The sequence below is a fragment of the Varroa jacobsoni genome, unplaced genomic scaffold, assembly GCF_002532875.2.
Source record: "Varroa jacobsoni isolate VJ856 unplaced genomic scaffold, vjacob_1.0 scaffold_1140, whole genome shotgun sequence".
In the NCBI taxonomy this organism is placed as follows: Eukaryota; Metazoa; Arthropoda; class Arachnida; order Mesostigmata; family Varroidae; genus Varroa; species Varroa jacobsoni.
Genome location: NW_019214042.1, coordinates 240,482 through 266,934, shown reverse-complemented (window position 1 = coordinate 266,934; position 26,453 = coordinate 240,482). Strand labels below are relative to the sequence as shown.

General features: G+C 38.3%; 1 long non-coding RNA gene across 1 annotated transcript; it reads right to left on the bottom strand.

Annotated features, from left to right (window-relative positions):
• Positions 1-1,472: 1,472 nt before the first annotated feature.
• LOC147752600 (uncharacterized) lies at positions 1,473-6,751 on the bottom strand. The gene is made up of 3 exons (XR_015313630.1): positions 6,622-6,751; positions 5,905-6,290; positions 1,473-5,348 (listed from the first exon to the last, which is right to left on the bottom strand). It is a non-coding gene; the product is annotated as an uncharacterized LOC147752600 (long non-coding RNA).
• Positions 6,752-26,453: the final 19,702 nt, after the last annotated feature.

Here is a 26,453-nt window from a genome sequence, read left to right as displayed (position 1 = left end):
TATGGCGACGCTCTGTGTTTTTCGACTTACGGATCGCTGGGCAGCGCAGGTTAACGGTTATTCAAACTGCGTACGGATGAAGCATTGCCAGTGTGGGCTTGCTTCTTCAAAGATTACCACGTTAGATTCTATTCAGAGGCATATCAGTGCTGAACGGTAGGTCTACTAATGAGCACAGCGTATAGGGTTCATATTCATACGGTATGAATAATTTACTTGATACATGAACTTTCTAAATTCTGCCTGTAAGAGAGAGTTACTTAGAGTTGAACAAAAATGTTGTAAACGATAGTTTATAGGCAACGGTAAAGCTATGTTATCCTGTTATTAGTCAGGCTATTTAGTAATCAAGCCATGCCGGTACGAAACTATTTTTAATGAATGACGAATGTTCTTCTTTCGTATTTGTTCCTAATGGCATTAACAAAATATTTACCTTGGTGTCTGCCCTACTTATATTTAGATGTCATATTGCAGCACTGAAAAAGGCTAAGGCTTGGACTGACGTCCGGCAGGCCGCTCTTACAGAACCATAATAATGATTAATATCAGTCCTGCGCATGTTTATACAGAATTCAACCAACGCAGCTGTATCCATCTGGGTTAAGGCCCAAATGGATAATCAGTAGTGGAACACTACGCTTACGAACTCCTTTATATGAACTACGAATTATTAAATGTTTCAAAAGTATATTAGATATTTAGTTTTTTCAATGGCATGGCGTATGCAAAGCACTGAAGTGGGCAGAGCAGGTAGACACTTCATGCAAGATGACGATTTGCAGAAATAGAAACTTAAGCATCGTCTCACTCTCGAACTGTACAATGGAATAACATTTGCGATCGGGGAATACCCTAAGTGGAAGCGTAACAAGATTCAAGTTTCTCTGAGTTCCGGAGAAGGAGAGGATGCGTCTCAGAGCAATGAAGCAAAGTTCAGGTAACTCTTCTGCCATTAATATCCTCTATACTTTCCACTAGTCGGAATACAAATACGATGATACATTGCTTTTCACCTCGTCAGACTTGAAAGTGGTGTCTCACTGATTTCTCTGCCAAAGCGTCGCTTGTACCTGAGTAGCTTTTTGGCTGTTAACTTTATTTGTTGTTTCATAAAAGGAACAGCTAGATACAGGATTATAAATAGGTGTAAATGTTTAATATAAGCGTCTGGACCGGAAAGTTTGTAGATCCTTATTTTTCTCTTATTCGCGCAATTAAAATCTTCACGAATGGCTCCGTAGTTAAAATTAATTCTATTCAATGTAGTGCATGCATATAAAATTGTCTATGCTAGGGGCGTTTAGATATAATGATGATGAAAACATTTTGGACATACTCGTGTATTAGATCTTGGTGCTTCTGGATGATTTTTTTCATTTTGGTTGGTTATCAAGTATACCTAAAAGAATTCAATGATAATTCATAACGTTAGAATATTTATATATATATATATATATATACGTATCGTGATGTTCTTCATAAATATTACTTTTTTTTTACTCATAGAAAATGGTATCACGCACTATTTAGAGGAGACAAGATTTGATAGTGGTTGTGAAATCTGCTCTTCCCTAAGCACACGTTGTGGAACGTTTTTAGGTATTAATGTTTAATAGCGCTTTGGAGAGCTACTTTATTTGTGACACAGTACAATAATAACAAGTCAAATTGGGGCTAGTTATAACTAGTCGTTTCTTCTGCAACACAAGACCTTCGTATCAAGGTAAACACTTTGTCATACTAAAGCGCAGAAACGGTCATGGATTGGTGTTTATTTGAAGCCTTTTTTGAATCTTTGATACATCGTCTGCTAAAGGCGAGTCATACCTTTACTTCCGGACGCTCTAGTTATCGCCAGTAAAATTCGAGCTCGCAACGAATTAAGCCGCTACCTTAATACCCTTCTCCAGTACAAAATTGACTGCAGTGTTTGAGCCGTATGAAGGCCGTGTAGGCTCACATAGCATTGTTGAAGGCTTGGAATTGAAGCTATTTTCTATATTCCAGTTTTTTCAACTGAATAGCATATACGTTGTGGATCCAATCTTTTGTTTAGTTAATACGTTACGTTTGGTCACTAGGTATCTCAACGTTTACCACAAAAACATCGCTCAACGCCATCTCTGACGTTTCTACATTTTGCGCTACAAGCGACAGTCATTTAGACGATAGCCTACTCCTTACCACCGAGGAGCTGGATAGTTTATACGGCAGCCACTGGGAAAAGGCGAATGCTATAGGGCTTAATATACAAAAATGGTGCTGAAGTTTTTCCAAGTTACCGCAAAACTCCGCCACCCAAGAAAAACGTAGCAATAGAACTTAATATAATGCTTAATATTAATAATAAAGTAATTAATGATGGCATAGTTCATTATATACTCCAGTTCTATCTGGAAGCTAGAGTTACAACACGATCAAATATTTTTGCAAGAAGAGTCGTACTTATCGATATCCATAATATTCAGTGAGCACTTACTCTATAATAGACAGCTCAATTGAACAATGAGAGCCATGATGCCGCAATTGGCAGCACTACGAAAATGAAGAATTCTGATATTTTCGTTGAATGTCTAGTTGCTTTAATACAACTACTTCGTGCATCAGCGGACCGTGAAGTGATTATATTCTGCGATACGGATCATGGCGAAGAAAACCGTTATGAAGAACTTATTTCCTTAGAGAATAGCTTCAAGACTTGGTGCTCGCAATAAAGAAACCGCTATAAGAATACTTCTTTTCAATAACCGATGGCGTAACCAAGTAGTAGGCTTGTCCTATATTCAGCATTTTTAAAGTTTTAATAGCGTAGCTTTTGCAATCAATTTTAAATTAAAAAAAAAATACGCTCAGAGAGGCTCCTTAAAGACGACTCTAGCCGAATACTTGGAATCAACATATCTGTTGTATAAGGATTGGATTTCTGACGTTTTACTGAATACGCTACAACGGACGACGGTAGCGTTTACTTTAACGAAGTCCATACGGTTGGCTTCGTTGAAATGTACACTCGGCGTTTCTACTAAATTGTCTTTCATTTCGTATATAAGCTAACAAAGTATATGTTAGAGCCCTTAAATGGGGTTTTTGAATAATCCCCATCAATCACCCCTGCCAAATCACGTCATTCTGATCTCCGTCAATATCGAGGCCTGCTAGAAAAATGCGCGCAGAAATTATTCTGTAACAATTTGCCGCAAATAGGAACTTTTCGTCGGGGATATCATCATTCATCTTCCATTTGATTTGAACGCTGCACAGCCTTACCAGCGCGAAATATTATCGAAGTAGCATTTGTTTTTTTTTGTAGTAATAAGATAATTAATTGATATTAAACATGACCTTCAGAAGAGTGCAGAGCGGAGTGCCACTGCTACCATGCTGTGTCTAATGGCGAAATATTCTGATTATACGCATATGCGTCGATGAAGTATCATGGATTGCTATGACCGTTTCAGAAACACTTCCAACACAACATATTCATTATACTTAACGTTCTCTTCTGTTCTTACGTCATAAGTGTATAATTAAACATGTTTTCTAATAACGGCAATTAAGAATTGCGAAAGTGATCTACAGTGAAATAAGAGCAAGCATATTCAAGCTGGTCGATCATTTACATAACTAACTTATATAAACTTAAGGTAGAAACAAAAGCATCATATCTTTTTTCCTTCACCAAAATGGCAGCGTGACCCTGGCGAAATCAATATCTAAATTTATACATTCGCTGCTGACGCTAAGCAATGCTTCAGACAGTGCGATTGCCATACACATAAACCAAACGTTCAAAGCACAAGTTTAAGTTATATTATTTTGACTTCTCACTGATCGATATACTTGTTTTAATGTTCTTATTTGTTCTATACATCCGTTACGAACACAGACCCCGTTCGGTTTTTCCGTTGCAGCTGACATTATCGTCAGTCCATCTTTAAAATTATCTGCTTTCTGATCAAAACAATTACAACTTCAAAACACGGTAGGCAGTAACTTATGTTCCATGTTTAGATTGGCTGGTGTTAATTTATAGGTTGAACGTGGCTTTAATATATGTTGCCTTCGAACTTCAATTTACATTTGATCAAATTATAGTAATAATAATAATAAATCGCTTTTTATCTTCATACAGGTTTCTTTTTAGCAAAACTTAGATCAATGACTCCTAACTTCTCTTGACTAGAGGCTGAGTTGTCCGAGCTGCCGTATCAAGAATATATAATGCCCACCCGCAATGCTTTAATTAGTCTACTTCAGGACACATATACGTTACGTATACGTGTACAATAATACCATATGGCTAGTGTTGAGACAGGAGAAAAACCTATGATTTGACTTTGTTCAATATGGTATGATTTTGTATTATACTCTAAAGGTATATATTTTAAATGTTGATATACGCAGTATTAAAGGCGGCCTCAAAACTTTATTACATTGGCTAAATTGGCGGAAATATATCTAAAAAAATATATATATTTATGAACAATGAGGAATTGGCACTGGCTGAAGGTTACGAAGATGTCTCACCGAACTGCTAAAACAGATTAATGAAATAAGGTGCAATATTCTAAATTTAATTTAAGCCATATATGCACGTATCTTATCGTGTGAAGATTTACTTAAATTGTTACGCTATTGTACGGGCAATGACGCGTGATACTATCTATCCAATTGTGTATCGTGTTTACCTCTTTTCGACCGGTATGAATTTACTGAATTGCTACATGATCAAAATTCCCTTTCTATAATGAAACAATCAAAAATCGACGCCTTGGCACGTTTTCTATGCACAATAGTTCAAAAACTGATTCTATGCACGCTGATATTTGATTAAGATGAAAGATAAATCCGTTGTCGGAGCTTCTGATCTGTATATCCCTGCACTGCACACTGATAACGTGCACATTAAAAAAAGACACAAAATAATGCAGAACCAGTTTACAATACCGATCCGACCTCGAGACAACGAACGTTGGTATTATTTTAGCGGATCTAAGATCTGTTCGAGTTACCACATGTTTTAGATATTGGCCATCCTCAACTTCAGGTCTGGTGATACGTGCTGCCAGGATCTATGAGGTTGCTCCTGACGACTGACATCACTCTTGTTCTTAATACATGACAATGAAATCTTGCCGCTTCGGTGGATTCGTATATTAGAGAAGCAAAGGTTGTTTCTTGTAGGTGTTCAGGAGGTTGTAATGATGCTATATGATCGGCTGTCATTTGTCGGAATGGGAAAGGTTATATCCTAAGCCAAAAGGGCCATCTGCTTGACCCAGCACCACACGTTCTGAAAATTTGCTGTAGCTAGTTTTTAGTTGGTCGCCACTTTGAACGTCAAGCTGAAATCAAACATATATAATATGTGATACAATTCAATATATTAAAGTGTAGACTATGCACGGTACTTCGAGCCCTTTAAAGAGTACCTGTCAATATACAGGTATAAAGCAAAAAGGTGATCACTTGAACGTCTAAATTAGTCGTCTGTTTTTTCTAGTAGCTCATTTCGAATGCAGTGAAGCAGCATAGAGCTTTTTTTTTCTATTATAATGCTAGGTGGAACGAGAATGAAGGTAAGATGTCCGCACATCTTCAAATAAGTTCAAAGTGAACTTATTTAAAATCTTATACGCTGGGTTATTTTTTCAAATACAATCATATTTAGCGGTACGCTTCTAACTAAGATAATCCTCGTCAAAAATCTAACCTTAAGGCGATTTACTTTGCAACTATTTTTATAATTCAGGGATTTTAAACTACACTTTTTCCTTTACAGGACATCGTCTTTCTTAGTGAAACCAGGTAGCGGACATCTATCAAAACAACTAAAACCTGAAAATAGCTTGATGAATATTGCTTTGAAAGTTCGTATGCCAACTTATGAGAAAAACTTACACGGCCTTCCGCTTTCGATAGCAAAGTGGATTTCCCAAGTTTAACAATGTCGAGCGAATTCACGTTGGCACGAAAAAAAAAAAGGATTCATTACTATGAGTGGAAAGCGGCCGTAAAACGAATTAAATGCTTAATTGATTCCACTATGATTATTGTCATTATCATCCACTCTCTTGGGAACTGTTAGAGTACTTTTGTTTGTCATTGAATAGGACGAAACCAGGCACTTAAACGTTCCTCCATAATATAGGGACTAAACTAGGATTTGCCACAAGCGATAAACGCAGTGTGTCTCGTGCTTGAACTCAGAGCCTCTACGATTCTGAAGGTTAGCGCACATGCGGACGAGAAGCACCAAATGGCTTGTTATAGTAGGAACCTCCCGCCTGTAATCAACACAGTGCAAAGTATTCAACAAGTATCAGTGTAATATTGCAGAACGACGATATGTTAAAAGTGAAAAAGTTCCAAGAGCAACTACCTATGTAGTTAACAAGTAACTAACCGTCTACGTCTACTAAACGTGCTACGTCTAAATTTTGTTGAAAGAGTCTGCGTAAACTTCTTACTATCAATATTTCAAGTAATTACTTCAAACTTCCTGGGTCCTTAAAACTGAAATGTAAATATTGCATCTTTTTCGGTCGATACCTGAGACCATTGGTAACAAACTTCGCAATATGAAAAAAATGACCAAATTTAGTGGTAAATTCTTACTTATATGATTTGAATTCAAGATTGCTGAATCGTAAATTTACAAGTTTTTTTCTGTAGCGGCTAAGATTTCTTGATGTCAACGTCGATTTCGAGACCAATTTTCGATATCGCGTTAAGGACGTTGTGAAAAAAACACAGCTCACAGTGAAAAGGGTTACTGTGGTGAGAAAGATCTTTTTTCGGAACAATTCAGAACTCTTATCACCTTTTGGTTCTGGTGTTATTTGCTAATTGTTTGAACCTGGCAGCAGACGATCTATTGTCTATTCACAATTTCGAAAATGGAAACCAGGTACCCAGGTATCTCCTCTCAGTAGAAGCATACGAGCAACTAGAATAATAATCATACAAAATAGCTCTATATAAGAGCAATTGCATTTATTGATTGATCGTCGTAACACGTATGCTTACGGCTACTGGATAAGCTCAAGGTGGAAATGTATTTGTCAAAGCCTAATGCTACTGTGACAGAAAGAATGCATTAAAGTGTTGGGTATAGCGCCTAAATCTGTGAACGCTATCGAAGAACGAAAAAAGCAGATGTTGTACTAGATATTCAAAATGCAGGGTAGCAAAATTACTCCGAAAAAAATGTAACCCTACTTGAAACTATCATATCTTGCGAAGTTCTTTCGCACTTCGCGAAAGATCATGTTTACTGAAATATGATTTTAGAGTGCTAAGGAAATGCCTTCTTTACTTGTGCAAGAGTTCAGGACTTATTTATTTAACGTCAATAGAAAAGCAGCTCTGTTGACACTGGCGGCGAAAATAGCCGCAAACTAATATTGCTCACAATAAGTTTGCTAGTATTTTGAAGAGATGCTATATAAGGTTAGAGCTAGATGGGCAGTAGATGCCTCTACGCTTGGTATGGTATGGCAACCATCGTCCAACCTAATTGACATTTAGATCTTTCGGACGGCCTATTTAGGGTTTTGCTGGATTGCGAGGCGGCCTGTGATACCTTAGGTCCTTAGGACGTGCAGGAGACAGTTGGTCGAACTAAGGATCAAAGCGACGTTTTTTTTTTTATTGTTTTGAAAAGAGAGGTCAGCTATAAATTAGTTGGCAAGCTCGCCTAAAGTCGTAAATTTCTCGTTTCGATGGCGAAACCCCGTGGGTCTCCGATGGCGCATAAAGTGTCGAAACTTCCACACATTTTACGTAATGAATTATGGAACCTAAAATCCTTTTTGATAAAAAGATATAAAAATAGCATGCGTGATTCAAGGTGTAGAAGGTTTAATCCGTACTCGGAAGCTATGGGTTTTTCTTGTTTTGATAAAAAAAAATTAAACTTCCTGTCATAAGGAGAGAAATAGCCAAAATGTCTATCTCTTTAGAAGTTCAAGTTTCGATATCTAGGAACTTGAATTTAATATCACACACGTTGACAATAAAAAGTGGCATTAAATTCCATTTAAAAAATCTCTACATGCAAAAAACGAGAGCGACCTGTCAATGAATAATAGCAAAAAATATGCTTTTCTCTAGAGATCCCTAATTTGATACTACCAGCTGAGCCTTATTGTTACAAAAAACTGTGTTCATCTCGTTAGGCTTTTTTTTTTATTGATAGAACATCAATGGATGTTCTCGAGCTCATTGGGTCCAACTTAAGTACCTAAAGGAAGAACAGCAAATGTCGTCGGCCCCTAATCTAACATTGTGTACAGTATTGTTTCTTATAGTAATAATATTAATAGGGGTAAAAATAATTTCTTACCTCAGTCATTCTTACCCCACTATAGAATTTAACGCGTTTTTTATGATGTGTTTGACAGTGTTGTGATTTTCCAGGCGAACGAGATATTTGCTGCAATCCCGTACTGTACATATTGTTTGGTCTTCGCTTTTATGTGTTTTCAGTGGCCGATAGGCTCAAATCGTCTTACGATATTATCAATTCTTGTTCCTGACCAGTGGAGCTCTTTCCTTGCGGTTGAAATTCTGGTCCATTTCGTGGTTACTACGTGGAGTACGCATCAACTGGTAAAAGCTTCCTGCCTTTTCCGAAGAGAGGTAACTCGAAAATTGTAATTTATTTTGTTTCGTCCATATGACGATTTTCCATCGCAACAAATAGTTTTACATATAGGCCACGGCAACTGGAAGGTTTCTTTCGAAAGCTACACTATTCGTTGTAGTAACTGGTTTTAACTTTTTCAATCAAATTTTAGATCGTCTGGATAATATCTATACCATTTACCTTGCAATATAGTGTTTGTGCTTAAGAACGTAGTTAGTATAAATAGGGCTACGGCTTGACACCCACGGGCAGCGTAAAGGCATGCTGGTATATCAAACAACATTTTCTAAAATTCGAAATTGGCAATTACAGTTGTTGACAGATGGGACATGTGCGATTTGATAAAAACTTAAGGTAAACGATAAAGTTTGAACCTTCATTGGGTAAACTGTTTGTTGAATTGTACTATACATACATACATACGTACATATATTGTACAAGATGTATGATTTGCTGTTATAATATGTTGGCTGTAATTATAATTTTGTGGCGTAATGTTATTTTGATAATAAGACACCAAGACCCTGGCAGTCCTAACTTTGCAGCCGTGCGGAGCAGGGACCAAAAAAGATTTTTTTTTGGGCCTAACCTCAGTATCGATAACAATAATTATCTGTCTTAGAGAAGAAAGTCTTTTCAGTTTTAAAATCTAAGCAAAATGTATTGAAATTAATGTAAAATAATATTTCTGATACAAAGCTAGCCAAATTTAGCGGTTACACTCCTCTTTTTGTAAAATCGTAATATCTTGTCTGATCTCCTTTTTTTAATCGAATTGTCAATTGAAAGTTTCTGTAGTACACATTCGAAGATTCTGACATGGTAGTTGCTTGCGAGCGTTGACCACCTAGGCGACAGTAAAATTATCCTGAACCCATCGAATACATGTAGAGAAGGAACCTATTTTTTTAGAAATGGCTATTTGCCCTAATATGGAAGAAATTTCATCGCCTCATTTCGCTACAGTCGTCACAACCCAAAAATGTTATGTAGTCCTATATAAAGAGACAAACTATACTTCGAAATCGTAAAATTAAGAAGGATGAGAACTCAAATCCTGGGTGAGATCCAGCAAAAATCTAATTCGGCACTGTTAACCTAATTATTGACCGTTTTTCTGACTATTCTATTCTATTCAACGATAGCTCTCAGATTTTGGGAACGATAGTCTCGGAATAAGTCGAAGTAACGATCTAGTAATAACTATTTAATTTTTATGCTAGTGATCTAAACTTGCTTACATAACAGGTGACTTTCCTCTAGTCTTCCTTTTAAGCTTCAAAGATTGTACCTCTTAGAACTATGCCAATATTTTTGTATTGAAAGTACTTTTTAGCGCCTGAAAATTACTTGCTCGATATATTCAGACTAATCTGTGCATATCGATAGAACTGCATTAGTCGTTAAGACTAAACAATGTCAAAAAATAGTGGAAATGTGACTTTGCTGATTAGATAGAATGTTTCAAGATTAAGCTTCAACTTTCTTCCCAAGTTTCACTTTTGTTAACGGTGAATTACGTTTCTCCTCAGGTACAGAAAATACGTCAGATGATATTTGTGGCGGCACTTCGTGATCAACAGGTGGGACCTGTCTGGCTAGGAAATCCTCAGGGCTGGATCAGTGGGATGATCATATGTTCTTCTGCCATAACTTATGCCGTCCTAATAAAGTCTCTATTTCAATGGCAGGAGGAAGTTGTCTATTATCCTTGGACTGACTGACCAAACAAAGACTACGAAACGATTTTCGTGAGCTACCAGAGAGGTGACTGACAATACATACAACGTAAACACCTCAAAATCAAGAGAGAAGAGGAAAGGCAAGAAGAAAGAGCGGAAACTTAATCGATTATATATTGCATGCCTGATGAAAGCGTATATTAACTGGGAGGAGAGAAATTAATTAATTAAAAGGCAATAATTTCTCTCGGGATACTAATAGGACAGACGAATTCTTCCTGCGACAATTAGTGCTGTTCGTACGTCCATGGAGTGGCGTAAATCAGTCTTAAGTCATTATGTTCTATTGGGGCAACGCTTGGTTTAAGCGTTGCAATAGGATGCACAACGAGAGGTATAGGCCAACCGCGAGCATTCGCCAGGATGGAGAGTGAAAAGCACGAATAAAACACGTGCTGATTTGTGTTTGTATGAAGCTGATTCAAGTATACTTCGCTTGCTTAACAAGTACGAAACAAGGGCTTGTCGCTTAGTGATATATATATATATATGTATAGAAGACATTGTGATGCTCTTAACTGGTTGAGCCTAGCAGAATGGTTTGTGAATTACTCACGGGGGGCGCCACGGCCGGGCACTTGTTGCTCCTGAAGGCATCCTTTCAGAATGTTTTGAGCCTCTCCGCAGGATAGGCCACGATCTCCTGTCTTGTATTGAATAAGTGAGTAAGTGAATGTATGCAGGGCGCGTGAAACACTGACTAAACTTCGGACTCGTTACGCCGGATTGTAAGTTGTTGTTTAGTCCACACATTTTGTTTTGAAGGGCCTCTGACTTGAGCGTCGGCACACTGAAAGTTAACTTAAGTGTACAGCAGAATAATCTATGACTATGAGACTTCGGCGGCCACTCACGCTAAAGTAAGTGTAGAGACACACTTCGCTTTCATTAGTTTTAACCGCCTGCTGAAAGGGAACACCGATAAACACCATTAAGTAAACCCATGAAAATTCTTGTGAAAGAAAAACTCATGAAAAAAAGCAAAAGCTATTTTCTATTTGAGTTCTCTACAAGTCGGCTTAATAGTACAGCTTCAGCATACTGTTAACTGGGTAACACTAAGCAAGGTTCATCTAAAGTGTGTCTTGTAGAGAGAAATCGAAAACTGTTAGTTTCGACTAATATCCGTAAGTTTCGATCGCCATACGGTAAGTTGCCAGTAACTATCATATGATATTCATAATATAGACTTTCCCTGCCAGTACAAGGTAAAACGAAAAACTGTAATTTAAATCTAACGAACACTTTCAAATAGAGGCAGACGGTTTTCTTGTGATAAACGTTTCTTCCCTTCGTTACCAAATGAGGACTGAAGATTGAGCAGAGGTTAGAATCGTGATTTACGAATACGCATCCGCTGCACATTGTAGCACTTACTGCTGTATCCTTCGCTACCAGACAATGCGTATGACTCGGCTCAGATCGCGTCCTGTCTATTCCACGTATATTATAAAGAGTGTAGAAGTGACAATTTTAAACGAATTATTGATAGATGTGACATATCTGCACCCGTTGCGGAATACCATATGCTGTGATATGGTACGTATCAGTGATTTTCCCTATGTAGATATTGCGTTGTTGGACTTTGCTGCATAATTCTCTATTGTATGTACTATGGTGGGATCACCCTATCTAACAGCTGCTTGGGTTTCGCGCGTCGAATATTTTTTGCTACCATATACTCAATTAGATTTGCACAACTTTTTATTGGCTCAGTAAAATACCACCTAATAATAAACTGCTGGATTCACAATGGACAAGTTCTAGCTTCGTTATTTAGTTACAGATCTCGTAACCAATGAGTATACTACTTGCTTCACCTGCGCGGCAGTCGACGCATGGATTCGGAGACTTGTAAACAATATTTTTTTGGCCAACATGTGAAACCCATTCAGAGGCGTCGAACTATCCAGGGCTGCAATTGAGAATTGTGTGAAAATAGTCATTGAAAGATCATCTGGTTAATATCGCCTCTTATGTACAGTGTGAGTAAGGCACTTCTGGGCCTGGCTAAGGTAAAAACAGAACCCTACATCTACCTGTAAAAGAACCCTGCTAAGATCTGTTCTGAGCTGAGATGAGACTATGATGGGAGGACGTTAAGTTTAAACATCCACGGAGAATGTATGCATTAGCTTTTTGGAAACGCCAGTAATGGTTTTTTAATATACAATAAACAAAATCTTGTTTTTCCGAGAGGAAATTTTTCTGGCCACGTTGATTTCCTGATATAAAGTGCTTTTATTTTCGGAAATGTATTGAACTTAGAAACAGGACACAGGAAACCTCTTGCGATGACTGAGAGAGCCATTGCCATAATCAACGTAAAAGCTACACCCGATACTGGCAAAGCAGGTTAATGCGCACTATCCAATCGTTATTTTACGTGTCAATGTCATACAAATGCTCTTGCGCGAAAAAAGTTACGGAAAAAAGACGCTTCACGTGGTCTCGGGCACTTCATATTTAGTATATTAATAGGTTTGAGAATTTAGTAGGTTTAAACATCTGGAATATAGTGTCCTATTGTATCATACTCTCAAATATATGTATCTCACAGGTTTAAGCGTTAAGATTTGCAGTACTGAAGACGGCCTCAAAACTTTTTGCATAAATTGGCGGAACTAGATCTAAGGAAGGCGCTATCTATGAACGGCCAGGAAGTTACGCTTTCTGGAGGTTTCTTCCGTATCGAAAATGCTCCAGTGCTACGATCGAATCAGTAAAACAGATTAATGAAATAACAACGCATGATATTCTAAAATGCTAAAGGTGACTCAAGTTAAATATAAGCAAATTTTGTTGCATGAATGTTTAACTAAGTGGTTACGCTTCTGCACGGGCAATACGTGATACTATCTATACAAGTTATTGTTTATTTTTCCTTGGGGAAGAGAAGCGATGTCTCTGTAGGATTCTGCCCTTCATATAGTCCCACAGGATAATATAGGGAGACGCAAGTCACAGTACTAGAACGGCTAGTCCCCGCCGCGCGTCAAGGTCAACCGGCCCGGGAACTTTAAACAGATAATTTACTGCTCGCGTTGTGGCAAGTTCCTCCGTTTTGTTGAAACCAAAGGTAGTTTGTACCGAATATCCTCACTTCAGGCCACCAAAAATTTGTCACGATAGAACTTGCTATCGATTTCGGCATCGCCATCGCCACTGCGCTGCTCTTCCATCGTCCTCTTCGAAAACAAAAAAAAAAGTTAATAACACCTTCGCTTTACAGTCCGCACTACACAGTAACTTCCTGTTAACTTAACGAGCCTTAAAATAACGAGCAATTACCTCGTAATTGCTCGACATTCACCTTTGTATTATCTGAGCGCCAAATGCGGCAATCTCATTTATTCGCATAGCCATTCAGTCGAATTAGTGAGCCTAATGAGAGAATTATATGATCAAAGAAGTCCCTAGCACGCGCATTGCGTTTCAGCATGTGGTCACCGAATAAACGACGCCTCTGATGGTCTTGAGTCCTCAATAGTTAAGTGAACTACACCTTGTAGGAATGTAAATGCAACGTTTGCTTTAATATGAGTAGCAGAGTGGTCCTCGATAGCCTGAGTTGTGAAGAACTACGTCGTGATGAACCCTTTAGATTGGCATCCACACTGCTGCTTACTAGAGCAATTTTTTTCGTTCGATTCATGCTCTACTTGGCCTACTCTATCTGCGAATGAGTTAGCCTGTGTTCCTTGATCAACTGCCTGCTTTTTACGCCAACGGTAATTATCGTCCGTATCCAGCACGACGCTCGCGCGAAGTGTCGCGGAATGGAAATTTCATACGAAAAACGGAGGACGATAAACAATCTCCAAGTACTTTTTTGTTTACAGAGACAGGATTTAAACGACAGGATCGGCCGACAGCTTTGTGCGCGCCCAATATATTTTTTCGTCTGCTCTGTCTGTACACCTCACTCCTGTTGATACTCTTTAAACTGAACCGATAGTGTTCTAATTATTGGGCCACTTACGGCTAAAACCTGAATGCTGTTTCTTTTCGAATTTTGTTAGAGAATTCAAATTTTCATATATCTAAATATAAAACCGGCGCTTCCCACAGTACTGAAAATCACTAATTTCGTGTTTCACATGTCTGTTTTGCTGAGCCCCGCTTGAATTTTCTAACGCTACCGAAAAAAAAGCCGATGGGCGCTATAGTTTTTAGCTCGATTTTAAAGTAGAGATAGTCTACGATACTAATTGCTTACCTTTAAATAACAGTACTAACGGCAATCGAAAATTTAATGGTCCTACTTTAGAACTGTCCGCATTTAATTATTTGTGTCTGACAGCAAAATAAGGTCTATGGTCGAGCAAACCTGGCTCCACCCGAATCCCAGGACGTTCTTCAATGTTTTCTTTGTTGAGTGCCTGAAAGAGATGACCTGAGTTGCCAAAGCAAATAGACATACTGGGCCAATTACTAGAGTATTCTAAGTTTTTTCAAAACTTAGAATACTCTAGAACTTTTTTTCAAAAGTTTCGATACTAAAAAGAAAAAAATAGCCGGTTGGATAAATTTACGAGGTTAAAGCTGCACATCCATTGCGGAAACGGATGGTTTTTGATCCTGTTACATCAAATAAAAGGAGACACTATCATGTGTGGATAAAAAGAAAAACAATGACAGAAAAGTGTAATGTCTGTGCGACTTTGTAATAATTTCAAATAAAATACAATTTGAAATAAAATCAAAATAGCTTTCCAAATGTAAGATTTATATACACCTTGATACCGTCTTTTTTTCAACAGCAACCGCCATATTCTCTATGGATTGCAAAAATTATTCTAATTAAGTTTTCGCAGCGACTGGCGTTATATGTTAAAAAGTAGTAAAATCCAAGCGAGTTTATTTAAAAAATTTAGGACATAACCTATTTCAGGAGCCGAATGCTGTGAGCCACTCCTTGCTAATGCTTGGCCAAAAGAAATCTTTTTGAATAGGTTTGTTTGATCCCAGCTGTTACCTTAGATGCCTGTCTTCAAAGTTGGCGAAAGACGTATACTTGTATCTACAGAAACGTGTTTATCCGACGTCTGCGGTACTACAAGGCTTATTCCAAGTAGAACGTAAACATAAAACATCGAGGAGGCTGAATGCGTCGTCAGATGAAGTCCTAGAGGCCATGCAGTTTCCGAAAAAGGCCTTCTTGAGGCGAAATTTTTGATCCAGTCGAGAAGTACAACAAGCCGTTCTAGATGATTCCTAAATTTTGACGCAGAGATTAGCAGTCGTTTTTGGAACCGATTCGAACGCCAACTGGAGTAACTGTCGCCTGGATAAACTCGAAAAATCGATATTTTTACTTTTTTAGCGTTTAAGACTCGGTGGCTATTTAACCTTTCAACTGTTGGAATTTTTGGCCTAATCAGGAAATTGTTAGGTTCGATTGATTTCTCTGATAAGCGAGACTCTAGACTAGAAGACTAGACATATTACTATCGCTTTAATCGAAATTAACTATTCAAACATTGTTTGTAAGTTTAGGGAGACGTTTTCCAGCCTGTGACCCGCGAATCGAACGCGTCGTCGAAACGAACGGTGGCTTGTTGAAGCAGCATTTGTGAGGGTCATTTTTAGGCACTTAACAAACGTTATCTAATTTGCTTTTCGCAGATACAGGTTAATAGCTAAGCGACACCAATATTCTCGGTTGAATAGTCTTGTCTCATTTTAGACGTCAGCCTGTTTTTAAAACATCCGAAAAGCACAAAACAACACTTCAGCAATCTCTCTTTGAATGCTAAAAATGGTATATATTGATGTAGTTCAGTTTCCTTAGTTTGCCTTGCGCTTACAAAGATTATGTAGTTACTGTTTTTATCCTAATAGGATGTGACAAAAAGAGGCCATCCCAAAACGTTACAACTAGGAAGCTTTCAAAGAGGTGTATCTTATCCTTAAGGCTTATGGTCATGTCAACTGCCAGCTGCGTAGGAAGCCATCGTTTGCCGTAGGAAAGCTTGACGTTGTAGCAAGTGTACTGCTAATGGGACAAATATAGAAAGCACATCTTTCCTTTATAATTTCATATCTGCATTTAAACTATTTGAGAAAACGCATCTATGCTTTCCTTCCTAGACCATGGATGCCAATTAGATACACTGGGAATAACGCATATTAGGAAAGTCATAGGCTGCTAATCACTGCACCCTTGAATAGCATGCTAGTGGAAAATAAAACTTCGAAAATAGCCATAAGACCCAATTTATGATTCATCATTACTTTGCTTGATATAAATGTGTGCCGCGAATATTTTAAAATCGTTATGCTTTAGATGCCCAGCAATATGTATACTATAACCAACGGGCTTGAAGTGATGGCAAATTCTACTTTCAGGACAATGAAGGGAAAGCCTGTTCTAGGACTCAAAACCTGTTTATCTCGAACATAACTTTTTCCTGCTCTGTTACGTTCTGGTAGGCGGCATTGAATAAGCCATGACTGATCCAAAGCGACGGTAAACAAATTTTTTTTTTATTGATCGTGCTTGCATAAATAGCGCGCCACACGTGTTTCAACCCGCCCTGAATGCAGTTCGTATGGAAGTAGCTTTTCGCTTATTTCTTTCATCCTCGTTGCATTTTTTACAATTGCACCATATTCGCATCACGGAATCCGAAGTCTGTTTTGTTGACGAGTTTTTGCCCAATTTTTATCAATATTCGATGGAGCCCGCTAGCGCTCATTTTTGAGAATCAGGGACACGATTACTGAGAATTGATTTTTAATCACTTTCTAATCGTAGAACACCAAGGATCTCATGTAAATAACTCAAATTTCGTCCGCTGCTGACACCTAACTTGAAACCTCTTTAAAATTTTATTTTTCACCACCAGCGCCTTCCAAGGATAAGCGATTAGCTAACAAAAGTACTACAAAGTGCGTTTGCTAAGCACCGTAGTCAATCCCAGACTGGTGTAATGCGGGTCCTGCATTGAATGACGCAAGGTCTCCTCGTTCGTAAAGCTCTGGCTTTAACTAGGATTCAACCAATTCTCGGCATTGGCAAGGGCATTCTTGGCAGAAAAAATGCCGGATTCGCTTGAGAATGCCGTACGCGAGAACATCAAAATGTAAGTTAATCTGGCATCGTTGTCAAGATAATTTCTGCCGCTTCGACTATAAGGCGGCTCTAAGGAACTCACAATGTTGTTTCTGCATGTTGCTGAGATGTGGTTTAAGCCTTTGCTGATGCCAAATTCTCACCTTGTTGTTGCGTAGCAGCACTAAAAGTTTCTCGGGACTAACGGCGGTCTCTCCTCTTTACGATACCGTGGTGGCGACAACAAGCAACACAAGAGAATTCGTGCGTTATTCAATTGGACGCTGCTTCTGAAATCAACTTCTTCAGTCGACTAACTTATGAGGCTGTTCTGCCAGGAGGAGCGTGCCAGGAGTATAACGAGAAAAGCTTCTGGTGAGTTTAGTGGCATCGTAGAGTGTTGAAGGCATTCCGCGAGTCTACTTTGAATAGAACCTCGCAGACACAACAATCAAAGCAACGCTTCGTTTTCGGCCAGTTCCAGGCTAGATTTCATTTTACATCCGAATTTAAATAAGGTGACTATGTGGCGTCAGTCAGGTAAAAGTGGGAGAGTTAGCACGTTTCGCGGTAAGAAGGAAGTCATCGCAGGCGATACTGTCATCCTAGTTTCGTCGAACGTACTCCAATGGATTCATAATTTAAGCTTGTAACTACAGGTTAGTAATCATTACCTACTAATATGGGCAATGAATGCGATAGATAGAAGCTGTAGATGTAGACAAAATATGTTCCCTTGGCAATTTTCTATGCCGTACGTTCGACTAAGGCTGCGATGTTTCCACGACGTTGTTTAATTGTTTCTCTTCTTATCGTTTTTCTGCATCATAGTATGCTAACTTTAATGTAATCGATTACTTTTCTTCAATGTACTTATAATGCCTCAAAATTATTGTGGGGCCATGGGTCCGGCGTCATAATTATTTTACTAAATATCTGAAATCTTAACTGGGCTTTATGCGATGGCGTAACCACGTTTGCTATGGATACTTTCCTTGGCCTTGGGATTATTTTATAGCAGACACCATTTGTTAAATACTTAGGAGATGCTCATGGTAAGAAAACCGAGAATCTAAAAAGCTACAAGGATTTATATCAAGGTGACTCCTATTAAAAAAGAAATCTATAAAAACCCTCATGTCGGTTGGTGAACCTCAGTTTCGCTGTGAATGGATTTTCTCTATTTACTCATCCACTGTATCAGTGGTAAGTGTATGGAAATGGTGCCAACCTGAAGCACGGATGCTGCTTAGGAGAGGGGGATCTTATTTTATTCTTCTTCAGGCTTGCTACGGACTGACGCTGTGTTATGGAAATATGATAACCTTAGCTATGTAGGAATATTTTAGGTTTTTTTTTCCAGTAATATATTTGCTTCGACACATCATGTTGATTTGTTTGCACATGTTGACTCAATTAGGGTAGGTTTATTATTAAGCAGCACTGAGCTGCTTTAAACCATAGCTATCTCGACATTATATAGGAAAATAAGTTCCAGTTATATATGGCTGCTCATAAAGAACTCGCGTTGCATATAGAACGCTGTTTACTAGATAAATATTCCTAACTAGATAAATGTCCAATTTACTTGGCTTTTCGCTGAGGTCTGTCATACTAGACCTCAGTAAGTGTAACATCAACTTAATAACAGTATAAAATGTAGACTTCGCATTTCTCGGCTCATTAGTTGGTCTACGTTGGCGAGCGATTACGACGTACGCAACGACTTATATATATAAAGCTTATAAATTTGGGTCGACTGTTTCCAATATTGAGACACACCAAAAATCGGTATACTTATTTGCAATAAATATTTATTACGGCAAGCTTAAGCGGCGATCAATACCAGCGAACCATTTTTTTTTGTTTTTGAAAACAAGTAATCATTTTTTCCCGTCATCCATCTTTTTTCTATCCATTCGGAGATCTATTATTCTTCATCTACATTTCAGTGTTCTAATTATATTGTTTCATTTGTGGAAGTCACACTACTCTTGCTTATAATGTTGTTATTCAAAATGTTACGAATTACTATGGAATATTAATGCAGTACCATAAGGTCACACGAATTTTTAAAGATTTTTAACTACAAAAGGCTGCGTTTCTTTTTGCGGAACTTCCCAAACACTTTGTTTGGGAAGTCACGATGTTTTTGGAAATTTGTTATATGTAAATGTAATATTAAGGTCAATAGGCATCTGATTCTGATCACTATGGGACTGGTTCGACGTTTTCTAACTTCTGTAGCTACTAACTATTCGAATTGCCTCCTGTTTCTATGCCAGCGTTGGTACCACTGGTTGTGTTGTCATACAAAGGCGTTGCATTCACTCATTTGCCAGCGTTCATGCCCTTGGAAGCGTAAAACAACTTCGCCGGAATATTGTCTAGCCTCTTAACGAATACTGCCCCCATACTTTTTAGCCATGTATTACTGATTTCTTTTTTACCTTACATGCTCTTGTGGCTAAATGCTATACTGAGACGCTTATTTTAATGACAAGCAGCAATTATATATGCCTGCCTCTTTACAGTCCCAAAGTTGAACCTGAGTATGTCGTGATATAATCCTATCATTAGCAAAAGACTTCTTTTGTAAAGAAACCTGTGCTCACTCCGCATCTAGATACATATTCGTGTAGATAACCGACTACATATTACGTCTGGTAATAGGTCGCTGTTTTTTTTTTTAATTAGCGGTTTTTTCAACAGGTCTTTGCCACTGCATGTTTTATTTCTGTGACAATACGTAATGTATCCCCTGACATTTTTCACGGCTTCCTGTTATTTTTTCACTAAATAATGTGTGCCGTCTTGCCAGAAGGTAGCCTGTTTTGTTCCGGATGTTTTCCAGTTACGTTTCGAATTGTTGAGCTACATCGAGGATAAGATTACGAAGGTGGTTGCCCAGCAAATGGAAAGGCGAAAATCGATCGAAGAACATGGAGAATGCAACAAAACCTCACATTCAGAGTCTGGGAAGGCAACTCTGACGATGTTTGCCGTTTCGCTTTACCATGTGGCAGGATGGCCTGATCTCGTTTGTTGGGCCTTCCATTCTGGAGGAGGATGGTCTGGCTACGCCAATTCAGTTAGGCCAAATAAACGAGCTGATGAACTGCCCGGTTCGCGGGAAACAGTTCCCAGCAAATTTGGTCCTAACAGCCCCACCAAGTGCAATCATAATATTTTTAGGATGTTTAATCTTGAACCTTGGCTTCTTACACGGAGCCACCCGTATGGATTACTGAATCATGTTGATGTATAGACATCACTTCCCATCACCCGCACCAGTTCTGTGTGAAAATTAGTCATTGTGTTCGTGTGATGCTGGAGCAGCTGTTGAATGCCGAGAGTTTATTAGGTAGCCAGTCTTTGATTCTACGGTGGTTAACTGCCTTGTGGCTGCAGTGTATATTTTCTAAGTAATTTATTACTCTTTTTTCTTCAACTGTGCCCACAGATCACTGCCATCAAACTAAGGCGATCAGCCAGAATAGGGGCGTTCTTTAGATTCCGTAAACGGCTTTCAAACGTGACAGAATCTCTTAAGCAGTCCTTTCAGCTACAGCGCCGAGAAATAGGCGGATGTTCCGGGACGTTTTGGTCATGGCCGAATGTATAGAAAGTGTCGAAGATGCGATTTTTTTCACCTGGAACATCTACCGAACTTAAATTGTATTTATAATACGATACCGTTTGGGTACGCCGATAAAGATGGGGAAGCGCTACTGAGCTGTAATTCAACAAATGAAACAATGTGCAAGGGCTTTCAAAGGAAATTCGAAAATTACTCAGCAAGATATATGTCGTACACATAAATAACTAACTGAGTCAAGAATCATGTGATTCTAATGATCAATTATAGCAGTTTTAGACCGATCTAACAGCATAAAAATCCGACGGGAAAGGGTAGTATATGAAACTGTTGTAAAACGATATAGCCCCCGATAGCCCGATATATTTGAGATTTGTCGGAAAGCAAGCGCTGATGTCCCATAGATCGAAGTCAAGTGGGCTTTTAAGGTGGAATAATTTTACCGAGCTTCAGCGGAAGGTATAATATAGCAATTAATCTGTATATTTTTTTCAAACGAGTGTAAGACTCAGCCGTTGCACAATATGGGGTGTAGTGCGATACTAAATTGTGATGTGTCTTCTTCTGTCTACACAGAGAAGCAACTATTTTTTCATTTATGTGGAAGCTTGCATTTATGAACCGATGGTACCATCTGTCATGGCGCATTGCTGCACAGACGTCGCGCGTTTGACAAGAGTCCATTTGCTGAGCACGGACTGGCCGTTACAAGGAAGCCCCACAGAACAGCTGTTGTGTCTGATCGTAATTCAAGCTTAGAGTTGCGCGAGATTAGGCGAAAGCCCCCCCCCCCCCCCAATGTACAGATACGCACTTTTGTAAGTTCTGTTGCTTATATAAAGCCCAATCGAGAAAAAGGCCGGTTTCTTCATAAGGTACGAATAAATTGGATCCTACAAGAGAACAACGTTACTTGGATTAAATGGCTAAATATGTCCTATGTATTCAGTCCCAGCTATTATATCGTAGTACGTAATAAGAAATCCAGTGGGTAAGTTCAATCTCTAGTTTTTAGGCCCAATGGGTTTGACATCGCGATTTATATATATATAATTACTAATCTAGTACACGACAATATCCGCTCACAACTGATTTGGAAACTAAGGAATTCGTTACTAAGTAAGCGCGATGGTGGACCTTAGGACAGCTCTCAGCTGTTCGGTAGTGGAAGGCCTGCGTGTTTAAGTTTATGAATAAACCCAAAGGAGTGAATATATTTGAAACTAATAACACCCTGTCCAAAAGGACCGATAAGGCTATCACTAGAATAATTGGAATAAGCAAGACTATTGCAGAGAGGCCAACAGTATGTGTGAATAAGAGAACCAAATTACTACAGAGGAAAGTCCTTAGACATTTGTCAATTAATTTTCCTTATCTGTCTGTTTGCTAGCTGTTTGTGTGATAAATGAAAAGCGCTTGTTTGTTTTATGTACGTTTACTGTTTTGTTAAATTTAGAATTATTTTTATGTTTATGTTTTTCACGTGTACAGATATTTATTTGACTGCATTGCAAAAGAGTGACACTAAAATTTAACTATTGATTCTCTATGGGTATACTAAGGAATAAAGCTTTTTTTCGTCTGCAAAATATAAATTCTTTCAAATCATCCAAGATAATGTCTCACCTACAATGGCTAAAAATCAAAACTTTTATAAAGCATGTGCATAGACTAAACGATCGGTCAGGTGATAATATTATTTCAATTCTTCCGTATAAACTTATCGCAAAAGGTCCATCAAATAACTTCATTGAATATTGAAGTGTTTCATGCTACCCTAAGGCCCAAAACGAAGAGCCAGTAAATGTCTCTCAGATAACACTCGTAGCACAATTATCATCGACGCTCTATTTGAACCACTCGATTTTATCAGCTTTGCACGTCACCCAATACCGCAGAGTTGTGCTTTGTCAGGGCTGTTTCTTTTAACGTTGCTGAGGAAAGACAGTTATACCTAAAGCCAAATGCTCTGATGTATCGCCTAATCTTCGACAACACTCGTCACCACCTGAGATGCGTACTCGTATTTGGTTCAAATACTTGTAGACGTATATGCCATCGATAGCATCGACGACAGCTAGCCAGTATCTTACATTCGTGATTTTAATAAAATACGCGACCTTGAACATTTCGCACAGGCCTGTCAACCTTCATATAAAACGTCTCAGGCTCTCTAAAACTGCTACAGCTATAAACAGGTACAGCCTTTCCTTATTTATACGGCCTTGTTGCAAAGAGATTAAAAGGAACATAGTAGTTCTGTTTCAGAATTTTTCTAATTAACATTCTAACCGAAAGCTTTTAACCTGTCGAACTACCATGCCTCTGAAGAACTATTTCAGCCACGCACCAGACGTGTAATATTAGCTATTTATAAATTTAGGAACGTGCCAGGGGGATTAATGTTATAGTGCGCGATACAGTTAGATATCGACCGTTCGTTTACTGCGCGAGGGCTTGGGCTTGAAGTGTTTTTCCGTAAAGAACAATAGCTTGCAGACTTCTGAACATCTCAGGCCGTCGTCTCTACTTAGGACCAAGCAATAACCTGTCCATAAGTCACTTGAATGGATCGCCTAAATTATAGGTACAGGATGTCTAAGAAAACGCATACATTGATTATCATAACTTTCTGGTTTTTCTTCCTCTATTTCAATTTAAAGTAATGAGGATTAGCTTTCAGTCAAAGCTTGAAACGGGTGAAACGATTTAGGATTTTCATAGACATCATTTTGGAAAGGCAAGAACATCGAGGCATTCTACCAGACAAGAAAGAATACGGCAAAATTATAGAGAAACACCCGAAAACCCTATAGATAAATCGTGAGCCTGCCAGACAAACGTTCATTTGAATTTAGGACGTTTTAAAGAGAAAAGGCACACTTCAACATACGCTAGAAGAAGCGTGTGCTATCAATGAAGGTAACTCTGCAAAGAACTACTTTCTGAATAGTATATCGAGAAAAATGAAGATATACACAGTTATCGGAGAAGATAGGGTGGAGCGATAAAGCCACATTAAAAATGGTAAAATCTATGAACATAACTGTGTTTCCGATCCACATTTTACGCACAAACACTTTTAAATTAGCCAAAAGTTACAGCCATCTTAAACTAGACCATTCTTTTTTAACGGTGCAACGATTCATGTCAATTTCTTTACTATAACAACCCGTTTTATTATGCATTTGGAAGACGGAAGAAGAAGCGAAACAAAACAGCACTATAATCGCAACGTAAAGTATAACCTTTAGAATCTTCCAAATCGATAGGTTGGATAGAGAAGTTCCATAGAATATATTGCCCGTTCCCAATATTTAACGTCGTTGGACATTTGTAGAGATACCTTGAAAACAAAATCTACCCTAGAACATCGCAGGTTCTCCAAAAACAGGTGTTGACTATAACACTGAGTAAGAATGAGCTATAATGCAGAACTAAAACTTGTTAAAGTTTGCTTTTATTAGCTATTTATTGACCCGGATGGTAATATATAATCATTCAAACTTTTATATTACCTCCCAATACTGGTAATTAAGAGGCTTTCAATTTCATCGCATGAAAAGAGCAATAATATACGTCGTATTTCTTATAGATAATTAGGGTAAATACTTATTATATCGATTCAAAATCGCTACTTAGCCTATACGGCTATTACTTTTAACAGAAGCTACAGGCCTTTTCTAGATTGATTTATCATGTAATATAGACTATTAGCCTTGACATTTACAATTATGGCATTTTTTTTATATATATATATTAATCGACAATGAGTGGTTACACTAGCCTTTGCTAATATTCCGCGCAATGACATTTAATGTCATATCTACTAATATATTCCCTTATACTAAAAATCCGTAATGTAAAAGGGATATACAACTATTTGCCCGTCTATGGTAATTTTTTGCATAAGCACGAACAGTGCGCATAATAGGTACCACAAGGACATTGTCAGGAGATGGTCCAAGCGCTTTGTTTCAGATTCGCACGCACGACAGCTCTTCTCCAAGTGTTATTTTCTATATGTAAGCAAACCTTGCGGGCTTGCCCTATCCACGACGTTGATTTTAGACGCACGGATCGGTTTACTTATAGCTTAAACGCGTTCCTATTTTACAAATATGTCTTTTCTTGAAGGACGTACCCATAGAACGTCGCTCACCTGGTTCTGGATTGACCAAACTACCAGAATGAATACTTTGTATCATTTGGTGTTCAATCTTTCATTTCTGTAATGACGTACGTTCAACACATTTATGCAAAATAGTAAAAAAAAACAGAACACGGAAAGTATCTACCAACATTGGGGGGGTCGCTATGTTATTCGTGAACGCCGCGACTAGCGAGACGGCCGTAAAATCTGTACCCATGACCTTACTGTTATAACTTATCACCAGCACACCTCTTCCAGCTATCGTATGAGGATGGCTTGTATACTTTGATTTGGTTGCTAGTCTAGTTAGATCAGCTGTTTATGGCGTCTATGTCAAAGAACGCACAAAATAATCTCTAGGTTTATTTTCCTCAATGGGATTGACTCATCACTTACCGATCTAGTTATTCTTTGCCAGAAACGACATTGCGTCGCACAATTTGGGCAACCAGTGTATCTCGCTCAATCTAATAACTCCTCTTGTATAGCTTCCAACATATTTTGATGAACTGCTCAAAAAAAAAACCGCGTCGTTTGTATAATCGAATCAGTATGAGAGAGCCTATAAAAGGGTGAAGCAGATTTTAGCGTTTAACCTATTTGTTATTAATTTTTTTGTTAAATTTATAGCATTACCGCTAACTGTGCTAACATCTACAAGTGAGCATAGTCTAAAAGTATGTTTGCTATTTTCTTACTTCCGGTACACAAGCTGTTAGGGATTACCTCAGGCACGAAACGAAATATATCTATGCACGTATAGACTATTACATTTAACAGACAAATCCATCATTTATCGGGACAGGTGACTATGATTTTAAGCAACCTCTATGATGACTCAAGATGTGTAGCCACTTAGAGTCTCTCTTCAATAAATGGCCAAAGTGATTGCGAGATTAATTTTGAGTTTTAAATAAGAACATCCGTACAAAAATACCCTATTTAAACCTGTCCGGAAACTGAAATTTCTCTGTGATAAATTTCAGTGAGGAGTATATAAAATTTTGAAGCTTACGCGACTACGGAACACCCCATGGCTCCCGTATAAGGCACGCTAGGATTGAAAGTTGCGAGGCACTTCAGGCCGGTGATCGGCCAAACGTGTTAATCAAAACAGTACGAAAACATTACTTATTTTTGAAACAAAGTTACCTTTATAAACGGAGGATTAAGGTGCAGATAGACTACGAACCTTACTTGTTTCTTTTCAATTGTAAGAGAGCGTTCGTCCGTATCTTCCGGCTTCT